General features: G+C 32.9%; 2 pseudogenes; one reads left to right on the top strand and one right to left on the bottom strand.

Moving 5' to 3' along the window:
* Window positions 1-5,835: 5,835 nt before the first annotated feature.
* On the top strand, window positions 5,836-11,079 carry LOC120174163 (annotated as a pseudogene).
* A 166-nt stretch (window positions 11,080-11,245) lies between these two features.
* LOC120174166 lies at window positions 11,246-13,958 on the bottom strand (annotated as a pseudogene).
* Between the last annotated feature and the right edge of the window lie 6,467 nt (window positions 13,959-20,425).

The following is a 20,425-nucleotide window of genomic DNA, read 5'->3' as shown; positions in this document are numbered from 1 at the left end:
GTTGGCCTTCCAGCTCCAGCCACCGCTTGGCCTACAACTTCCACAGTCGCACGCGTGAGCTGCCGCCGTTAATCCTCAAGCCATTACCGACAATCTGAACCAAACAATGATGGTAAATCTATCAACACTGACGGTTTCTCACCCAAATCAGAGCATAATAGTAAACCTAAATTGAAAACCTATTTAAAAACGAAATAAATCCCGAAAATTCAGGATTTCACCAGCTACCAAATCACCCATAATATCCCTAAGTTCTAGATATCATCATTCAGCAACCACAACAATAAGAAAGAGACATGCAATGACAGGGGGAGCATTCGGGGTTCAGAAAAAAAAGGAAAAAAAGAAACAAAAAAAAAACAGAAGATAGAAAAAAAAGAGAGATTCGAACAAAAAAAAAGAGAAAGGAAAGAGGAGAGAATAGAGACCATACCTTAGTCGAACACCGATGAAAACCGGTCGCCGGAGATGGAGAAACCGAAGGTTTCTCCCTGATCCACTGTGATTGAGCCATTTTAGGCCAAAGGGAGGCCAATCCTTGCTCAGGGCTTGGAGACGCTTCGGATGGCGTTATTTTCTCTCCTCCGGCGTCGGCATACGACGGCTACCGCCGATCAGTGGCGGCCGGCGCGGCGGAGTCTGGCCGTTCTAGAGAGATCTGGATCTCATCTCTCTCGGTCCTCTCTTACTCTCTCTTCTCTAGGTGAGAATGGAACAGATGGCCGGTTTTGGGAGTTATTTGGGCTATTTATAGCTTTTGCAAAACGACGTCGTTTTGAGGGGACGAGTTCTGTAATTTCACGCATGGGGTAACTACACTTTAAGTCCCTCTCCTTTGTAATGCTTTATTTAAGTCATTAATGAAATTATATTGTTTTATTTCGAGTTTTTAGTTTCTAATGATTGCATTTCAGTCACTAATTGTATATTATGTTGCTGTTATTATAATTTGGTTGTGATATTTATATTTATTTCGTTTTAGTCCGTTTCAGTTATTGTGCATTTTCCTTTGATATTCGGATTGGTCATGAAATTTGAAAACGTTATATATTAGTCACCGTTCATGTTTTATATCATATTGTCTATTTGATTCTGGATTTAATATTTCAAATATTTCAATTTAATCACTGATCCTATGCATTTATTATCTTTACTGTTATTTGAATTGGTCACCATATTCGTATATTCTATTTAGTCATTGTTTGATGTTTGGTTAATTACTTTGTGATCTTTATGTTTTTGTTTATTTCATTTAGTCCTTACTCTTTATATTATACTTTCGTGAATGTGGAATCTGATCTCGTATGTGTAATATTTTATTTTAATCACTGAATATAACTTTGCATTTTTTTAATTTTGGATTCAAGTTCTAATTGCTTTTATTTTAGTCATTTCTTTTTTTTAATATATTGGTTTAATGTCTATGTTATTTTCTTTGTTTTGGGCATCTAGTTTCTTGTTTATATTTTAGCCTATAATGTATTATGTCATTTGTGGATACTTGACCTTGGTCCCAATGTTTGTAATAGTTTCATTTAGTCATTGATTTATATGTTAGGTATTTCAGTTAATGTTCGAATTTATCCTGACATTTGTGAATATTTTATTTTATTCATTTATGTATGATTTTATTGTACTCGTTATTCGGTTATTTGTATTATGTAAATAATGTTTCATTTAATGTAAATATTTTATCTTGTATTTGCAATTACATTTGTTTATATTACGTCTTTATCCATGAAATGATTTTTGATTTTATTTTCAAGTACGTATGCGTAGAATGAGCGTGGAAAGTACCACTTGATCGAAGTGGTGTGATCCGGTACGGCATTTTAACGACATAGAAACTTGAAATAAGTCGAGTATATTTGCTAATTAATTTGTTCAAACGATGCGATGTGTGTTATTTTAAGTGACAATTATTTTATTTTATGTGAATGAAAATTTCAAATTTTAATTCACGTTTTTAGTTAATCAATTTACTCGTATGTAAACGTCATTTTTAGTTATATTTATTCGCATTTTTTTACATAATCAATGGTAGAATATTCTTTTACAAATGAGAAATAGTTGAAATAGCTTTCCCGACGGAGGATTGTAAATTTCAAGATTCTTATCGAGTTAAAGGATTTTCTTTAAATAGTTAACTCGAAGCAAATTAATTAAATTTCAATAAATGGATCGTAATTTAACTTATATTCGATTTATAATTTCCATCATCACGACGATATGTAAGCGACACAGTACCAGTTTTTGGGCGTTGTGGGGTGTTAATCCTTCCCTACACGTAACCGACTTCCGAATCCATTTAAATGAATTTTTGGTAACGCGGACCGAATTTTGTCTTAAAAAATGATTTTCCTTAAAATTGTTTTTTAAAAGATATTTTAGGTATTCGACCTACCTAACATAAAGTTCGATGGCGACTCTTTTCTATTTTATTCAAATCAATTCCAAAATCACCAAAATTTTCCAAATTAAGTCATAATTGTTTTTAAAAATAATATTTAATTGTTTAAAAAAAATGGTTATAACACCACTCTTTCGCTTTCTTTTTCTGTAATTCAACGGATTCTTGAATTTCTCAGCGTTGATTTTTCTGTGATTGAATCGCATTAGAAGATTTTTTCCGATCGATGAAAAGGTGAGACGTGTCTCGAGTAATTTGCAGCTTTCTGCTTTGATTTGTTCTTGTTGTGTAGATCACTCATTAGTATAAAAACAAAAACAAATAATAAAATTAGTTTAGCTTTAATCTCATTTCTTTTGTTGCCATTTTTAGCAGTTGGTTTTAAATGAATAATTTCTGCAACTTCGTAACCGAGATCTGCATAAAACAATTATTTTTTCAATATCACGTGTTTCGTCTTCAATTTTAGAGACATAACCCTGTCGAATCCAGACACTACATGATTGTGGATTCTTTCATTATAAAAATTAAATCTAAGTTAAATTATTGCAATCTTAGTTTTAAACCTTTAACCTTTCCTGTGATTCCATCGAATTCTGTTCCTCAAACTGGAAATACAAAACAAAAAAATGCACATAGGGCAACTTAGAAGTTATTTTTTAAAAGAATAAAAACGATTTTGTTTATAGGAATCAATTGTTGCTATGTTTCTATCTTATTATGATTTTTATTTCATGTAAAAAATTTAAACTATTTTTGAAGTTTTTTACTGTTAATTCATGGGGGTGGACACGGGTCTTCCTTGCACGTGGGACTCCATCTCTCTTCCCATTCTTCACCAACATTAGCACTGCAAAAACTTCAGCCTTGTTCTTCTCTCATCCCAATTATTCAATTTCTCAAACCAATACGGATACAAACAAATATCTTACATGATTACCTAATTTGTTTAACTGCATTTTTCAGTTTTTAATTGTTATGTTAATTTTACTGTCATTAGTAGTAAATCAAATATGTGATCCCAGGTAAAAACCCCATGTGATCATTTTATGTATTTTTATAGGAAGATAGGACATTTTAAAAATAGAAAAATTGATGCAATTGTTTGTTGGGATCATTTTCATTGAATTCCTATTCATGGAAGTAGGCGGGAAGGGAGGGAAAAAGCCAGGGTGGGCTGTTTATTTATTTCTGGGATTGAAAATCAGTGAACCTTTTGTTTTTCCACTTCAGCTGATCCGTGACGTAGTGGAGATATAACATTACAAATTAGTGACCATTACAGCGAGAAGCTTTTTATCACGTTAGTGTTGGCGTGACGGATATAAAAATTTATAAATCGAATTTAAAATTTTAATTTTCTTTTAAAATAATAGGGTTGTAAAAAAAATTCTTTCATTTTTATTTAATATATTATACTAAATTTCATTTTTTTCTTAAATAATGAGATGCACTTGACCCTTAGGGTGTGTTTGGTTCGGAATGTAAGATTATCAGTGAGAATAAAAGATTACCAGAGAATAAGATTATTGGGAATGTTGTATTTTGTGTTTGGTTGGTTTAGCAAGAATGTAATTTACCGTGTTTGGTTAAAGGAATAAAAGATTATTTAAATATATATTTGACCAAATTTTTTATTATATATTTGTTTTTTTTAACGAGTTGAAAAATATTTATATATATTTTAAAAAATTTAAATTCATAAAATTATAATTTTTTTACAAAATTAAAAATATAATAAAGTTTAATGAAAGGGTAAAATTTTATTTAACCCTAAACTTCATAAAATTTTAATTATAGTTTTTTTTTGTAAATCTAAAATAATTTAAGGATAAATTTATAATTTAACCTTCGTAGAATTTTTATTATTCAATGACAGAATAAGGACATTTTTGAAAGAAAAAAAAAATTATGGGCATTTTAATCCAAAACGCCGGTAATCCAATAATACCTAAAGAAAAAGAGGTAATGGCATTCCGGTAACATACTTCAAAAATTTACTATTGATAATGTAATATTATCGAGAATGATATTCCCGGCTAACCAAACGGAGAATGTGAATTCTATTCTCATGAAAATCTCATATTCCTCAACCAAACATACCCTTAGGGTGCGTTTGGTTCACGGAATGTAAGATTACCAGTGAGAATAAAAGATTACCAGGGAATAGAATTACTGGGAATGTTGTATTTTTTGGTTGGTTTAGCAGGAATGTAAGATTACCGTGTTTGGTTAAAGGAATAAATATTATTAGAATGTATATTGACCAATTTGTCCTTATTATATATTTGTATAATATTACAAATTGTAAAATATTTATATATTTTCTTTAAAAAATTAAATTCATAATATTTATATATTTTTTACAAAATTAAAAATATAAAAAATGTTTAATGAAAGGGTAAAAAAAATTTAACCCTGAACTTCATATAAAATTTTAATTATAGATTTTTTTGTAAATTTAAAATAATTTAAGGATAAATTTGTAATTTAATATTCGTAGAATTTTATTATTCAATGACAAAGAATGATATTTTGAAAAAATAAAAATTTAAGGGCATTTTAGTCCAAAACGCCGATAATGTTACAATACCTAAGGTAAGAGAGGTAATGACATCCCCGATAATATACACGAAAACTACTATTAGTAATAAAATATTACCGATAATGAGATTTTCTACCAACAAATATGAGGATGTAATCCCACAATACTTAAACCAAACACGGCTTAGTGCATACCTGAGTGTTGGTACAAGTATAGTTTTGAGATAAATATTTAAAAAAGATTTTTTTTTCTTTTATGTATTTGAAGAACTTAATAATATATATATATATATCTTCTTTCGCTCTCTCCCTACGCGCCTTTCTTCTAGCTCTAGCTGTCTTCTTATCCTACACCCCTGCCACCAGGAAACAAAAACTATTGGAGACTTCTCAAGACTTCACGGGGGACCTCTTAGTGTTTTGCATTTGCACTTTTATGTGAGATTTAATTTAACCAAAAACAACCGTTAATTTATATTGGGCAAAAGTCTACTGAAATTTCTAGACAGCCCCGGACCCCCACAATTGTACCTGATGCTGTTTTAGCACTTCTCAGTCTTATGCTTTTGGCTTGATCTGCTTGGATTTGGGCTTTTCTTGATTAATAAGCTATGCCCCTTTCTGTTAGTTTCTTGTAATTCTCTAATTCTTCATCAGTCAGATCTGGGCATCTAGAAAGATGTTTTCTTTTTCTCTATGGTGTTGGTAATTGTAACTGTGCTCTCTGCCTGTCTGTAAGCATCTAACTTTTGGTTTGGTGCATTTGTGGCAGATTCATTGCAGGAGAAAGTATCTTCTTTTTGAGCATATGGCGTTATTCCAAATATACGTGGGATCATGTAACAGTTAAGCTGTTTAATGTAATTTAGTGTGTGTTCTTTATGGAAAATTCCATCAATGTGGTCTAATTTGGAAGGTTTGGAAGGATATGTGTGAATCAGAGCGAAGATTGCAGAAGCTTGCAGCCATTGATACCGCAACGCGACCCCTTGTTCCTGCTGAAAACAACAATGCGCCACTCACAGTTCGACAGTCTCGAACTAGGGAGGTTAGTTCGAGGTATAAATCGCCGATTCGTTCATCGCCTTTTGGTTCCAGGCGTTGCCCATCTCCAAACCTTACTAGAACAACCTCTTCTCCTTCCCAGTTGGTGCAAAATAGATCTATATCGGCTGACAGGAAACGCCCCACAACACCATCTTTACATCGAAGTCCATCTACGCCGGTTCAAGATTCATCAGTAGGTGTGCAGATACCATCTAGAAGGATATCAAATGGCCGCACACCTGAAGGTTTATGGCCATCTACCATGAGAAGTCTTAGTGTTTCATTTCAGTCAGATACAATTTCAATTCCTGTTAGCAAAAAGGAAAAAGAAAAACCGGTTAGTAATGTTTCATTGGATCGTACTTTGAGACCTTCTTCAAATGTGGTTCATAGACAACAGTCTGAAAAATCTACTTTATCCCGCAAGCCTACTCCAGAGAGAAAGAGAAGCCCTCTTAAAGGGAAGAATGCGCCTGATCAATCTGAAAATGCTAAACCAGTTGAAGGTTTGCCTGGCCGAATAATAGATCAGCATCGATGGCCTAGTAGAATTCGTGGGAAAGTATCTTCCAATTCATTGAATAGAAGTTTAAATCTGGGTGATAATAAGATTGTTAAAAGTTTATCTACACCAGTTCCAGGAATGGGTTTATCTTCGCAGAAGAGAATGCCAATATTGATAGTTCGAGTATCACTCTAAAGAAATCTGCTAGTGACACTTCCAATTTGTTATCACTCGATGAAATCGGCCTGATAGGGCCTGAGGCAATTCCAATTGATGATAAGTCTCTGCGGGTATATGGACCTGCAAGGCTCCTTTCTGCAAGTTCATTGGACAAAGTGACACTGGCAACTCATGCTTTCAAATCTCAGTCTTTGTCTGCTCCTGGATCACGACCTCAGACACCAAATAGAACTTCTGTATCTAGGGGTACTAGTCCTTCTCGGGCAAGACCTTCCACTCCACCTCCAAGAGGAGCCATTGCAACTCCAAGGGGAGTCAGTCCATCTCGGATGAGGACATCCACCTTTTCTAGTCAATCCCATAGCACAACTTCAGTTCTCAGTTTTATTGCAGACTTTAAGAAGGACGAAAAGGTGCAAACTACATAGAGGATGCTCATCAACTGCGGCTTCTTCACAATCGTTATTTGCAGTGGCGATTTGCTAAAGCCAGGGGAGAAGCTGTACTTTATTTTCAGAAAATTACTGAGGAGGTAAATTTCTTCTCAAAATGATCAACTTTGCATCAACAAACATTACTCTATGTTTTAATATGGGAGACTTTTGATGGTTAGAATAGAAAAATTATACATTCTTGATGCATTATGCAATAGTTGAAAAAAAATTCTGATTGGTTGCTTGCTTCTTTGAATCACTGTTCACTGGATCAGTTTCCTAATGTGATGAATCTTTTTGACAGTTAGTATCCATATATGCACTTAGAGCTTTAGGAATGACATTGATAGTGGATTGCCTCTTCTATAGCATGTTAAATTTTTTATCAAAGAAAATTTTGATCTGTTGTTGCAGGAAACTTTGTACAATGTCTGGAATGCTACTTTGGGTCTATGGGATGCCGTGAACAAGAAAAAGAACGATCTCCAACAATTGAAGTTAGAGCTCAAGTTGAACTCAGTTTTGAATGATCAAGTAATGGTTTCCTCTATTTCTCCTTTCATAGCAAATTTTTATTCGCCTCATACAGGTTCAATGTTAGAAGTGCTTTTATATTTAAGTTTACTAATAGTTTATATACATTTTTACTTGTGCAACTCCTGCTGAGATACAGGGAGGTTGTCCGTGGATGCTTATGTATCTTCTTTATATCTTCAGATCTAGATTATTGTATTTTAGGGAAATGAGGGTTCAACCTTGAATATGCCTTTTGGAAGAAAGGTGGAAGTCATTAAGCTATGCCTTGGACCATTCTATAGGTCTAAATTTTATAGCAATAGAATATTTATTTTTGTATCGGTATGACATTTTGAAGCATCATTTAAATGAATAAAAGGCTTATTTTATAGTTAGATGCTTATAGGTAATAATATATAACATTGTTTTGAGCCTCCAAGCTTCTTAGATTTGACAGGGCTACTGATTAGAATGAACTTTAGAGGTCTGGTGAAATTTTAAATACTCATCTTCTAGTGGTGTTTACCTTCTAATGGGACAAAGGACGTCAAATCTCATAGATACTTGGAAAAGCCTTGACTGGAGGCTCATTATACAGCGTGCGTTTTTCCCCAAATTTCTGTATTTGAGGATTTAGAAGGTTTTCTTCATGTGGATTCATTTCATATTTTTGGTGCTACAAATAGGCACCGGTAATTTACTCCTGACATGTAACTCTAGTTTGATGACACTAAAATATATTTCAAGTTTGACCTTTTCCACCTTGGTTTTGGGAACCTTTTTTCAGATTCAAATATATTTCAAATTTTTATTTTTAAAATGCTTACTTATTCAGCAAGTTTCAGTGGATAAGGCAAACTTTAAAATTAAGACCTAAAATGTTTGGACGTTTCCCTTACATGTAATGAAATATCATAACATGAAAGGTATAAGAAGATGAGGTGACAAGTGCATATCAGCAGTACCTTTGGCCAACCTGGTCTGGCCTGGCCTATGATACCTCTTTTCCGAAGTGGCCTTCACTTGATAACTACTATGTTGTTTTCTAATTATTATTTTTTACGTGTACATCGGAGTTAAAATATTTAGATCATACCTTTTATCTTGATATTGAATTGATTGAAGGGATAATGAGTGATATTTCGTGTCTTACAGTTCAAATAATTGCTTATTATCAACTGCTAATGTCTTCAAAAGTTTGATATAAGGTGTTATCTTTAATCCCTATGGAAGCTTCTCATCTAAAAATTGGGAAAATTGAACATTCTGTCCCTCTCGTTTCAAAAATGTTTTTTAATGGTCGGCATATCAATATAGATTCTTTCCACTGAATTTCCTTTATCTAAATGCACGTGTAAATAATTAATGCAGATGGAATATCTTAACAGTTGGGCATTACTTGAAAGAGATCATGTAAGTTCTTTAGCTGGAGCATTAGAAGATCTGGAGGCAAGCACTCTGCTTCTTCCTGTAACTGGAGGGGCAAGGGTAAGTTTAATAAAAAACTTTGGACTGATATCTGAAAAGAGAAATATTGACATTATTTCTGGATTCTGTACTCATCAGGCAGACATTGAATCGTTGAAAGCTGCTATTTCCTCTGCTGTTGACGTGATGCAGGCTATGGGTTCCTCCATTTGTTATTTACTCTCAAAGGTGTTTTTCCTTCCCAGGCCCAGTTATTTCACGTTTCTGAACATAAATGCCTGACATTATACCCACAAAGAACAAATATCAATGCTGTTGTACATAACTTACCACTGTGGTTTCTGATATTTAAATTTAAGATGCCAACTGCCGGTATATTTTCCATTTTAAAATTTAATTTTGGTTCAAGCAGAAGTTTTATTTTTGTTTATTTTACTTTAATGTGTAGAGACAAGTGTTTCTCGTAATTTCAGCTTAGATGATGTAGATAATTTTAAAAAGAATATTTCTTCTTACCCTATTTTTTCTAATGCTACGGTGAGAGCATGTCTATGCTAATGACTCTAAATTCACGACAACTGCTTGGATTTTGTCCCATGCTGCTCCAATGCGTGACAGATGGTAGATTCTGATTTTAGCTTGCAGTTTTTTTTTTTGCTGGTATATCTTCATTTCATTCTGGAAGCTTAACTGTATTTCAATGTTATACATGCTATAGGTGGAAGGAATAAACAATTTTGTTTCTGAGCTTGCTGCAATAGCTACACTAGAGAAAAACATGCTTGACCAATGTGAAGCCCTCATGGCTTCAACAGCGGCTATGCAGGTAAGTAAACATTAAATTCTTGCTGAATGTCAAGTTCTTGGATTAAATACGACCATAACTTGACCAATTCCTCTAAGATTCTGCCAATGTTTATCCCTCTGTTGCAATGATGATAAATATTGTGTATGTAATGAAAAATCTGACAAAGCACGAGGATAGGATTTAAAGCTATTATCCTCTTTAGAGAGAGAAGTTTGGGAGGATCTTATCATATCCCACATGGAACATGACATATTCCACTCTGTTTAAGCCTAAACCAACCTTATTATAAGAGAGATGCTTTAATTCAGTATTAAGTCATGTCAGTTTAGTTGATTGTGCTGAAGCGGAAATTTTTTTCATGTGTTCATGGGGACAGGTAAGAAATTTCAGTATGAAGCTCATGCTAATAGTTGGAATGCTCTGACATGCATGCTATATTTGCTTGAAACCTAAGTTACTTGTGACTCGGATGCAAGCTTGTATATACGTGACACGGTGTGTTTGATTATTTTTAAGCTTTTTCTATGTATTTGGAGGATTCTTAGAAGATCACATCCGATATGCTCCACACAGATCGGATATGGTTACTTGAAATAAAAAAAATGAAGAGTCATAGCAACAATGCAATGAATCAATCCATCTCTTATATGCCATCACCATCAAACTGGCTGGCTAATGTCACTCATTCTATGCATGTGCCAACTAAGCTGCCTAGAATATATTTCTGCAAATTGCAAACTTTTGTTTCTATTTTCTAATGCATATAGTTACTTTGTTTCATTATATGTATGTATTTGACAGTTTTTGGTGGTGTTATTGAACAGTTAGAAGAGTACAGTCTTAGGTCTCATCTCATACAAACAAAACAAGCTTTGGAGAGGAATAAGCCAGCCAGCCATGACGACCAAAACAGTATTTCCATGGCCATAAATCAGCTGGTAAGCTAATAATAATCTCTACTAACATATTATCCTTTAAACTGAGAAGAATTTATTACAATATCTGCTCTGCCAGCCCCAGAAAATGTAATTTCCCCCCTTTTTTATTGGTAATTTTTTTCTTCTTTCATTTTTTTACCCTTCTCAAAAGACGGGGAGTCATTGTCTCTCATCTTTTTCCTACGTGTAATTTTCTCAAGAAAAGAAAAAGAAAATTGCAAAGGAAACGAAATATTTGATATTCAATGCAGAGGCCAAACTTCATTCCATTTAACCTGACCAGTAAATTTTGGGGTTCGAATTTCCATATTTTATTCATCCCATCTCTTTGTTCCACCATGTTAAATGTCAAAGTTTCAACTGTTCCACCATGTTAAGCAAAGGAATTAGCAACAAATTTGAATCTTGACTAACAAAGAGAGCCATATTATTTTTACAAAAATTCCTAGAAAAAAAAATCATCCTCGATTGCTTGTAAGCTTCGCTCCATAACAGCCAAACACGAAAACAACTGTTAAAGGACGTCCACAATCAAGTAACACAGGCGTCATTTTCCAATACTTCCTCTGCCGCAGCAGCTGCCATCAACTCATCGAACTTCTCCGACTTCCCCTGAAGTATTTCAATCTACAAAATAAAGCATCTTAGCATCTGATATTATGACAAGAACCATAACATGAGAATTGACGTAAAAGAGCTGTACGAACGACTAAAAGCAGACCAAACTGATACAAGAGGCTTTCGCTATACCAACATAACACACCCTTGCCTTCATATTAATACAATACTAGACCAAAACCGAAACAGCCATCTATACTAATGACTTCTCAATGAAAATTAATGTAAGGGAGCTGTACATATGAATAAAGGCAGACAAAACTGATACGAGAGGCTTTCACTGTACCAACATAAAACGTCCTCAGTCCTCATCTTTGAGTTAATACATTAACAAACTCAATCCACAACAGCCATCTACATTAATGACTAGACTTACAGGTTAAACAGTAACAGCATCTTTCCGTATGACTAGGCCTAAATCTTTAAATTTAATCAAGCTGCCAAGTATTACTGGTTCCATTATGGTTTACAAATGAATTTTCCATTTTCTAATCCCAGTCCCAAAGGAGGCCAACATTAGCATACAGTAGTTTTGAAACAAGCAATGCCTCCAATATATTAAATTGTTGTTTCAAACAATTTTTTCTACTCCTCCAATTAACATATGTAATGCCTCATCACTTCACAGTAACTAGAGGCTTCATTTCATAGGTACCATATATTTTTGTTCATCGATAAACCATCTAAGGATTGAGAGTACAAAAGGGTACCAACCTCAACATTAGTTACGGCCCATGACAAGCCAACAATGGCTCAGGGGTCTAACCAAAAACCAAGATTGGTGAGGAAGGCAACACCCTAAACCAACAATACACAGGAAAATAAAAAAGAAGAGGCGGCAAGTCAACCAAATCCGAGCTCTTGGCTTCAACAGAATCATCATACATAAGTATCCTATTTACTTTAACTGCTCTTAAATGCTGACATACAAACATGACTCTAAAAGTACCAAAGTCAATATAATACGAGTCTTATGTCACACCGACTCATTTTTCTTGAAATAATGGTGCGTATCCAACATGAATAAGGGATGTAATCCTCTAAAGACCCCTCCAACTACATTGGAAAAATGAATATACACATGTGCAATACATGCCCAAACCTCACACATCCAAGTTCAAGTAATACAAATATGAACCACGTAATAAATGTAATTAAAAAAAAACATTATAGCAGTATTTGTAACTTACTTTTGCTTTTTGAACAGGTCGTCCCCCTGATTCCTCTCTCATGTCAACGATAGAAGTTGTGATTTCTGGTATATCCATACACACATATCATGATAGTAAGTTTGAGTTCTCAATGTGAGATGAATGCTAAAAGGAATCTTATTAAGGTTAAGAAACATACTTTTCTCAACAGCCAGTCCATTGTTTTTCAATATCTCAGCAATGGTAACGACTGTAGCAATAGCTGTGAAAAGAATGCAATTTTTAAAGAAAAGCAAGAAAAAAGAAACAGTCGAGCTATTTCTCCCAATATATTAGATTATGGGTGATACGCATAGCGACACGTCCACAAATTACATACCACAAATGATGCACACATAAATGCTCTAATTCAACCCCAAGCATTGGAATATCAAGCTAATTAGCAAAGGGACAAAACAAAGGGTACATGAGCACCTATTATGTGATAGCCACCAAGAGTTGAACCTATCAGTGCAACAGATTTTATATTCCTCCGAAGCTAAACAGATAGCATATACTAATAATTTAAGAAAGTAGCAAAAACCAAATTACCCCTCGCCAAAAATCAGATAAATTCCAAAATCTATACTCATAAGAGCTTCTTATGTTGCTCATACTCTTCATTTTTTTACTCCAAGTATCCATGTACAGGGATAAGACACAAAATACATGAAAAAACTCGTAAAAAAATAGCATACATTCAACATGCACCGCCGAGTCCCAGCAGCATAAAGGACATCCAAATAAAACCACTAAGCAAATAAGAGCAAAGAAAGATACCCATTCCAAGAGCAGAGAGTTCCACTTCATTGTATGCATGTATTTCTGCCAAAATGGAGCCAACGAAAGAAGCTTTAAAAACGAAGAAAATTTTGTTTTATTCATTTTTTTTATCTTTCCAAATCATATTTTTCACTTATCCAGAAAGTACATCACTTCTTATTTTTCTTATAATTAGGTCTACCACTCTACTCCGTAAAGAAAATGCCAAAAAATAAGGTCTGGGTTTTCACATGAAGAATATAAACATCAATCAATGATACAGAATGACATAAAAAGAGATTGAAATAAATGAAAACCCAAAACCAAACTAAAATAATAAGAGCAAAAATCGATAAACTAGTCACAGTAGAACAGTCTGAGCAGGCAAACGGATCATCAAGGGGAAAAAACCAGAAATAATAAAGGAATGAAAGGATAATAGAGAGTAACCTTGGCAAGATTAACGTAGAAAAAGAGGGTTTCTTGGTATTGGAGACTTGGATACGGTTCTTCTTCTTGTTTGAAGGTGAAGAATCCATGATGTTCAAGTTGTTCACTCCCTCGGTTAATTCTTCCATTTTTAACTTCCACAAACAAAGAGTGAGAGAGAGATATGTACGTATCTTCTCACCAAGCAAAGGGTAGAGCAGACTTTCACTTTAAAAACCCTAGGATTTAGCCCCTCCTTAGAGTACCCTTTTCAATTTTTTTTATATTATTTGCACCTCGCAAGTCGCAACATCGTCGTTTTTAGTTTGCTTGGGTTCGGCTTTTATGGCCCTAACCCTAGTCTTTAAACTTCACAATACTTTTTTTCCTTGGTAAAATAGTTAGGTAAACTAATCCTATGACTAATTAACTATTATTTAATTTTACTTTTTTTAATGAGAAGTTGAAACAATAAAAAATCACAAACGACTGCTATCAGACGTCCATGGATTCCTGATGATAAGCTATCAGGATCTCCCTTGGCGGTTGCTAAAAAATTTGAACTTCAAGATCGTTCGAGTGAGCTATCTTGGCTATTCCATCAGCGATTGAGTTGCTGTTTCGAGTAATGTGGTTGAAAATAACTCTCCAGTTCCGTTTCAGTAAATAAAAAATGTGAGATAACAGTGAGGAACTCCCTCCTCGGCCACCTCAGTCATTCAAAGTCGTCACCACTTCTCGACTATCTCATTCGACGATAACAACAGTAACTTGCTTATTTCATGCTAAGTGGAGCCTCTCTAGTGTTCCCCAGAGCTCCGCATCGAGCACCGAACATGTTCTAATAAATTTGGCGAAACCCAAAAACCATTGACCTATTTCATCTCTAACCACACCACCACACGAAGCTGTCCCGAAGTTTAAATTCCGTGCAACATTCGAATTTAACTTGATCCAACCACTCGGGGGATCTTGCCACCCTTCACCATTCCAACTATTTGAACTCCGCTTCACCTGTCTTGGGCATTGATAAGATTGCACCAACAACATTTCATTGACCAGCATAATACTTCGATCTAAGATGCTCTCGCCTACACCAGCTCCTCATCGAAGATCAAGCTATTTCGCCTTGACCATAGATTCCAGCATGGTTTTCATAACCGGATCGGTTAGCGAACCGATCATGTTATCGGTTCACTGGTTCAATCGGTCGAACCGATCCGACCAGTCGGAAGAAAATGATTCAAAGCAAGTCATAACATATATAAGTTAAAAACCATAAAATCAAGTGAAACAAAATGATTCAAATTAACTACAACATAATATTTAAAGTAAAACATATTAAATAGTAAATATAATTATATAACTATAATTAAAAAATAAATTTGGGGTTAAAAAATCATAACAAAATGATATTGTTTGGTTTAATTTTTTTTAAACAATCTCACATGGCTAAGAAACATAGAAGAGCATCCCAAAAGTCTAAAGAGTAAAAATATGAGAACAAAACAATATCACATTACTAAGAAATATAAAAGAGCATCACAACTAACTTCTATAAATAATAGAGGTAATTTGGCATTCAAAATCATGGAGCCTTTTGGTGAACATTGAGTGAACTATTCTTTCACTTCAATCAATCTCGAATTTTAGGCTTCAATCGAGCTTATAATTTCTTTTAGTTCAAGTTTTTTTGAGTTCAAGTTTCAATATTATATTTCGAGTTTGAGTTGAACTTGATAATTTTTAGCTTGTGAGTTTGAGTTGAGTTGAGTTTACTTTTAAAGTTTTCAAGTTCGAGTCGAGCTCAGCAATACTCGAGTTCGACTTGGCTCGTTTAACTAATGACGTTGTTTGGTTTAATTTTTTTTTTAAAAAAATCCCGGTTTTTCCTGGTTTTTTCCAGTTTTTAGCCGGTCCGGTTCGAACGGTTCAGCGGTTCTGGCCGGTTCACTAATAGCGGTTCAACTGGTTTAGATTAAACCGGACTAAGTAACGGTTCCCGGTTGAACCGGTTAAACCGGCCGGTCCGGTCCGGTTTTCAAAACAGAGATAGAGAGTAACCTTGGCAAGATTAACGTAGAAAAAGAGGGTTTCTTGGTAAGTCACTGCATGATAAGTATTCCCCGAACCTCAACTTCCAATGTTCATCACTGCATGATAAGTATCCAGGCTAAGTCACATTACGTTGGACCCATGAAAAGAGCTGCGTGTTCATAAACTCCCTGTATCGATCCAAACGAATAGTCCTCTGCCAAGTTGCTTGTGTTGTAGGACATTCACGTAATACATGCGATATTGACTCATTACTTGCACCACATATTCCACAATTAGTCGTCATCGCAACATACCTTCGGACCCATTCTTCATTTGAGAGTAATTTTCCTTTACAAATCAACCAAAAAAGCATTTTGATCCGAGGGAGTCCTTTATACTTTGTTAAGAAGTCCCACGAGACCATAGCTTGCTCCGAATTCAAAGAAATACGCCTTTGATATGCATTTTTCGCAGTAAATATAATACCCCAAATTTTGTATAGTGACTAAAATATAAATTTTGAAAGTTTAATACCTAAATTATAAACTTTAAAAAATTTAGGGATCAAAATTATAATTTTTAAAAGTTATATTTTAGCCTGTAAATAAAGAGTTTGGATTAAAATAGAGATTTTAGTAGGAATATGATTTTTGGTACGGGAATTGTGTTAAAAGCTATAAATTAGTAAAGTTCGGTATTGAAATCGAATATTCGGATCGAATCGGAATTTTACAAAAATTTGAAGGAGGTTATAAAATGGTTGGAAATATTATTTTCATATTTTAGATCAGAGAAATTTGGCTCTAAACAGTGCAATTTTTCATATTTGACGGAAACAGTGGAATTTAATTAACTAAAATGCAAATTTTGAAAATTTCATGACCAAATTCGAAAGTCAAAGCCAAGTTGATTCATCTTTAACCAAGGAATATTTTAATAGAAGATAATACAATGGCATTTGTAATTTTCAAGATTTATTAAGGGTATTTTTGAGAATTCTCATTAATTGAATATTAAATTCAATTAATTAAAAAATTGTCATGTGTTTTATCTTTTATATACTAGAATAATCAGTAAAATTAAGCCATTATCAGCTTCTTTCTTCTTCAAGGTCGAATTTACAAGTTCTCCAAGGTAAGGATTTTTATTTTGATTTTTTAAGCTATATACTTGATTTTTTAGTTTAACTATTAGATAGAGAATTAATCTACATGAAATTCTCTATTATTTGGTACCAAAATTTCATGGTGAAGATGATTGTGTGACGAGATTGGATGATTAGGGTTTAAGGAGGTTTAGTGATCTTGAAGAATTGATGAAGGATTTTTATGTTTTTGATGTTAGTGATTATTTCTAAAGCGTGTATGATGATTAAAAATAATTCGGATCGAATCAAAATTTTACAAAAATTTGAAGGAGGTTAGAAAATGGTTGGAAAAATTATTTTCATATTTTAGATCAGAGAAATTTGGCTCAGAACAGTGCAATTGTTCATATTTGACCGAAACACTAGAATTTTAGTGACTAAAATGTAAATTTTAAAAATTTCATGACCAAATTCGAAAGTCAAAGCTAAGTTGATTCTTCTTTAACCAAGGAATATTTTAATGGAAGATAATACAATGACATTTGTAATTTTCAAGATTTATTAAGGGTATTTTTGAGAATTCTCATTAATTGAATAGTAAATTCAATTAATTAAAAAATTGCCATGTATTTTATCTTTTATATACTAGAATAATCAATAAAATTAAGCCATTATCAGCTTCTTTCTTCTTCAAGGTCGAATTTACAAGTTCTCCAAGGTAAGGATTTTGATTTTATTAGCTATATAGTTGATTTTTGAGTTTAGCTATTAGATAGAGAATTAATCTACATGAAATTCTCTATCATTTGGTATCACAATTTCATGGTGAAGATGATTGTGTGATACCACAATTTCATGGTGAAGATGATTGTGTGATGAGATTGGATGATTAAGGTTTAAGGAGGTTTAGTGATCTTGAAGAATTGATGAAGGATTTTTATGTTTTTGATGTTAGTGATTATTTCTAAAGCGTGTATGATGATTAAAATTAATTCGGATCAAATCGAAATTTTACAAAAATTTGAAGGAGGTTAGAAAATGGTTGGAAATATTATTTTCATATTTTAGATCAGAAAAATTTGGTTCAGAATAGTGCAATTGTTCAAATTTGACTGAAATAGTGGAATTTTAGTGACTAAAATGCAAATTTTGAAAATTTCATGGCCAAATCCGAAAGTCAAAGCCAAGTTGATTCATCTTTAACCAAGGAATATTTTAATGGAAGATAATACAATGGCATTTGTAATTTTCAAGATTTATTAAGGGTATTTTTGAGAATTCTCATTAATTGAATATTAAATTCAATTAATTAAAAAATTGCCATGTATTTTATCTTTTATATACTAGAATAATCAATAAAATTAAGCCATTATCAGCTTCTTTTTTCTTCAAGGTCGAATTTACAAGTTCTCGAAGGTAAGGATTTTTATTTTGATTTTTTTAGCTATATAGTTGATTTTTGAGTTTAGCTATTAAATAGAGAATTAATCTACATGAAATTCTCTATTATTTGGTACCACAATTTCATGGTGAAGATGATTGTGTGATACCACAATTTCATGGTGAAGATGATTGTGTGATGAGATTGGATGATTAGGGTTTAAGGAGGTTTAGTGATCTTGAAGAATTGATGAAGGATTTTTATGTTTTTGATGTTAGTGATTATTTCTAAAGCATGTATGATGATTAAAATTAATTGTACATGCATAAATAAGGTTTGGCTTAATTAGGGTTTATGGAAATGTTAGGATTTAGATTCAATTTGATGTTGTGATAATTAGAAATGCATGAATTTATTCATAGGAGGTTGAATTCATGCTTGAAATTGAATGAAAAGTTCACTCTAAGTACATGATGATATTCAATCATAGTGAAGAAAATTGGGGGAAAATGTTGAAAAATTTCATATGTATTAGAAATGATATTAGAAATATTCTATGTTGTTTCGAGATTGATTTGGATCAATTTGGAACCTTAAAAGTGCAAAAGGGTTAGTTTACAAGTTTTTGGAATTGTGGGATATTATTGTAAGATTGAAATTCTTGAAGGATTCAATGTTGATTTTGATATTTATAATGCTGGAATTTCAGTTGGAAAGTTGTTTGAAAACCAAATTGCAAATTTGGTAAGTGTTGAGGTGGAATTCGAAAAGTCCCAAAACCTTGGAGACTTGTTTGCAAGTTCTTAAATGTAGAAGTATTATTTGAGTAAATTATTGATTGCTGGAAAATTTATTAGTATGCTAAATTTTGAATTAAATATTGAGTTGGGGTTGAATTATAAATTTATAATGTTCGGTGATGAAAATTGAAAGTTTTGGAAAGTTTGGGTTGAAATTTATAATGTTTTGAATGTTGAAGTATTGATTGGGTATTTTATTTAAGTACTGAAATTTTAGTAATTTATGTACAATGATCATAATGGTGAAGGACCATTATGAATTAAATGGAAATGTGGAGGTGATTTCTAAAAAGAATTCATAATTTGTAGCTCATTTGTGTAAATTAGTAAAGATGAAAAGTTAAGGATGAAAATAAATATTAATGGATTTGGATGAGTATTTTGAAAAAATGGAAATTATAATAGAAATGTGATTGAGTTGATATCGATTTAATTTCGAATTTTATTTTTATAGATTTTCAAATATTAAAATCACCTTATGTTAGAACGATATTAATATGTAATTCGAACATTTTGTGTTATAATTTGGTATTGTCAGATTACGATAAATCTAGCAATTTAAACGATCCGAAAGGAAAAGACAAAGCTCGTGACTAGGATTATTTTATACAAGTTCTGTAGTGAGGCAAAGGTGAGTGCAGTTTATTTATTTAATTATTATGATTGAGAATGACTTGTGATAAGTTAACCTCGTTTATTTTCAAAGATATAAATTATGTTTTGATTTTGGAAATATATCCTTAGTATTTTAATAAGTTTTACGAATGATTTTGGGTATGAACTGCTCATGTTATGTTTTACGAATATGATTTTAATATATTTCTGATTATGATATGTTTTTTATCAAATGATTACGAAATGAACTAAAAGCCCACTGTATGTTATATTGAGAGTCAAAGGTACAATTATCATGCCATGAGGTGGAGTGATTATCTGTTATGATTCTGATATATTGTGGTGTACCGGAGTGTACACTAGTATATGTATTATGATCTGAATGTACTTTGTGTGCATATTGTTATTTCCGATGTGATAACACTGTGTGTGCTTATATGTTCCAACTTTGATAATATGAGATATGTATTGCGCACATTCGTCTGACTAACGTACCTTATATTCTCTTAAAATATACTTTGGGCTATAAAAATTAAATACGAAAGTTCTGAAAAGTTTCTGACTACAAAGGAATATGGACTGATTATTCTGTCTGATTTGATTTATTATGATCTTGTGAAAATTATCAAATGATTCTTTTCAGGTTTCTGATAAAGTTCAGCATGAGATATCGGTTTGAACTTTCTGAAAATTCTG

The sequence above is a fragment of the Hibiscus syriacus genome, unplaced genomic scaffold, assembly GCF_006381635.1.
Source record: "Hibiscus syriacus cultivar Baekdansim isolate YM2019G1 unplaced genomic scaffold, ASM638163v2 tig00112010_pilon, whole genome shotgun sequence".
In the NCBI taxonomy this organism is placed as follows: domain Eukaryota; kingdom Viridiplantae; phylum Streptophyta; class Magnoliopsida; order Malvales; family Malvaceae; genus Hibiscus; species Hibiscus syriacus.
This window is presented reverse-complemented; position numbering and strand designations above follow the sequence as displayed.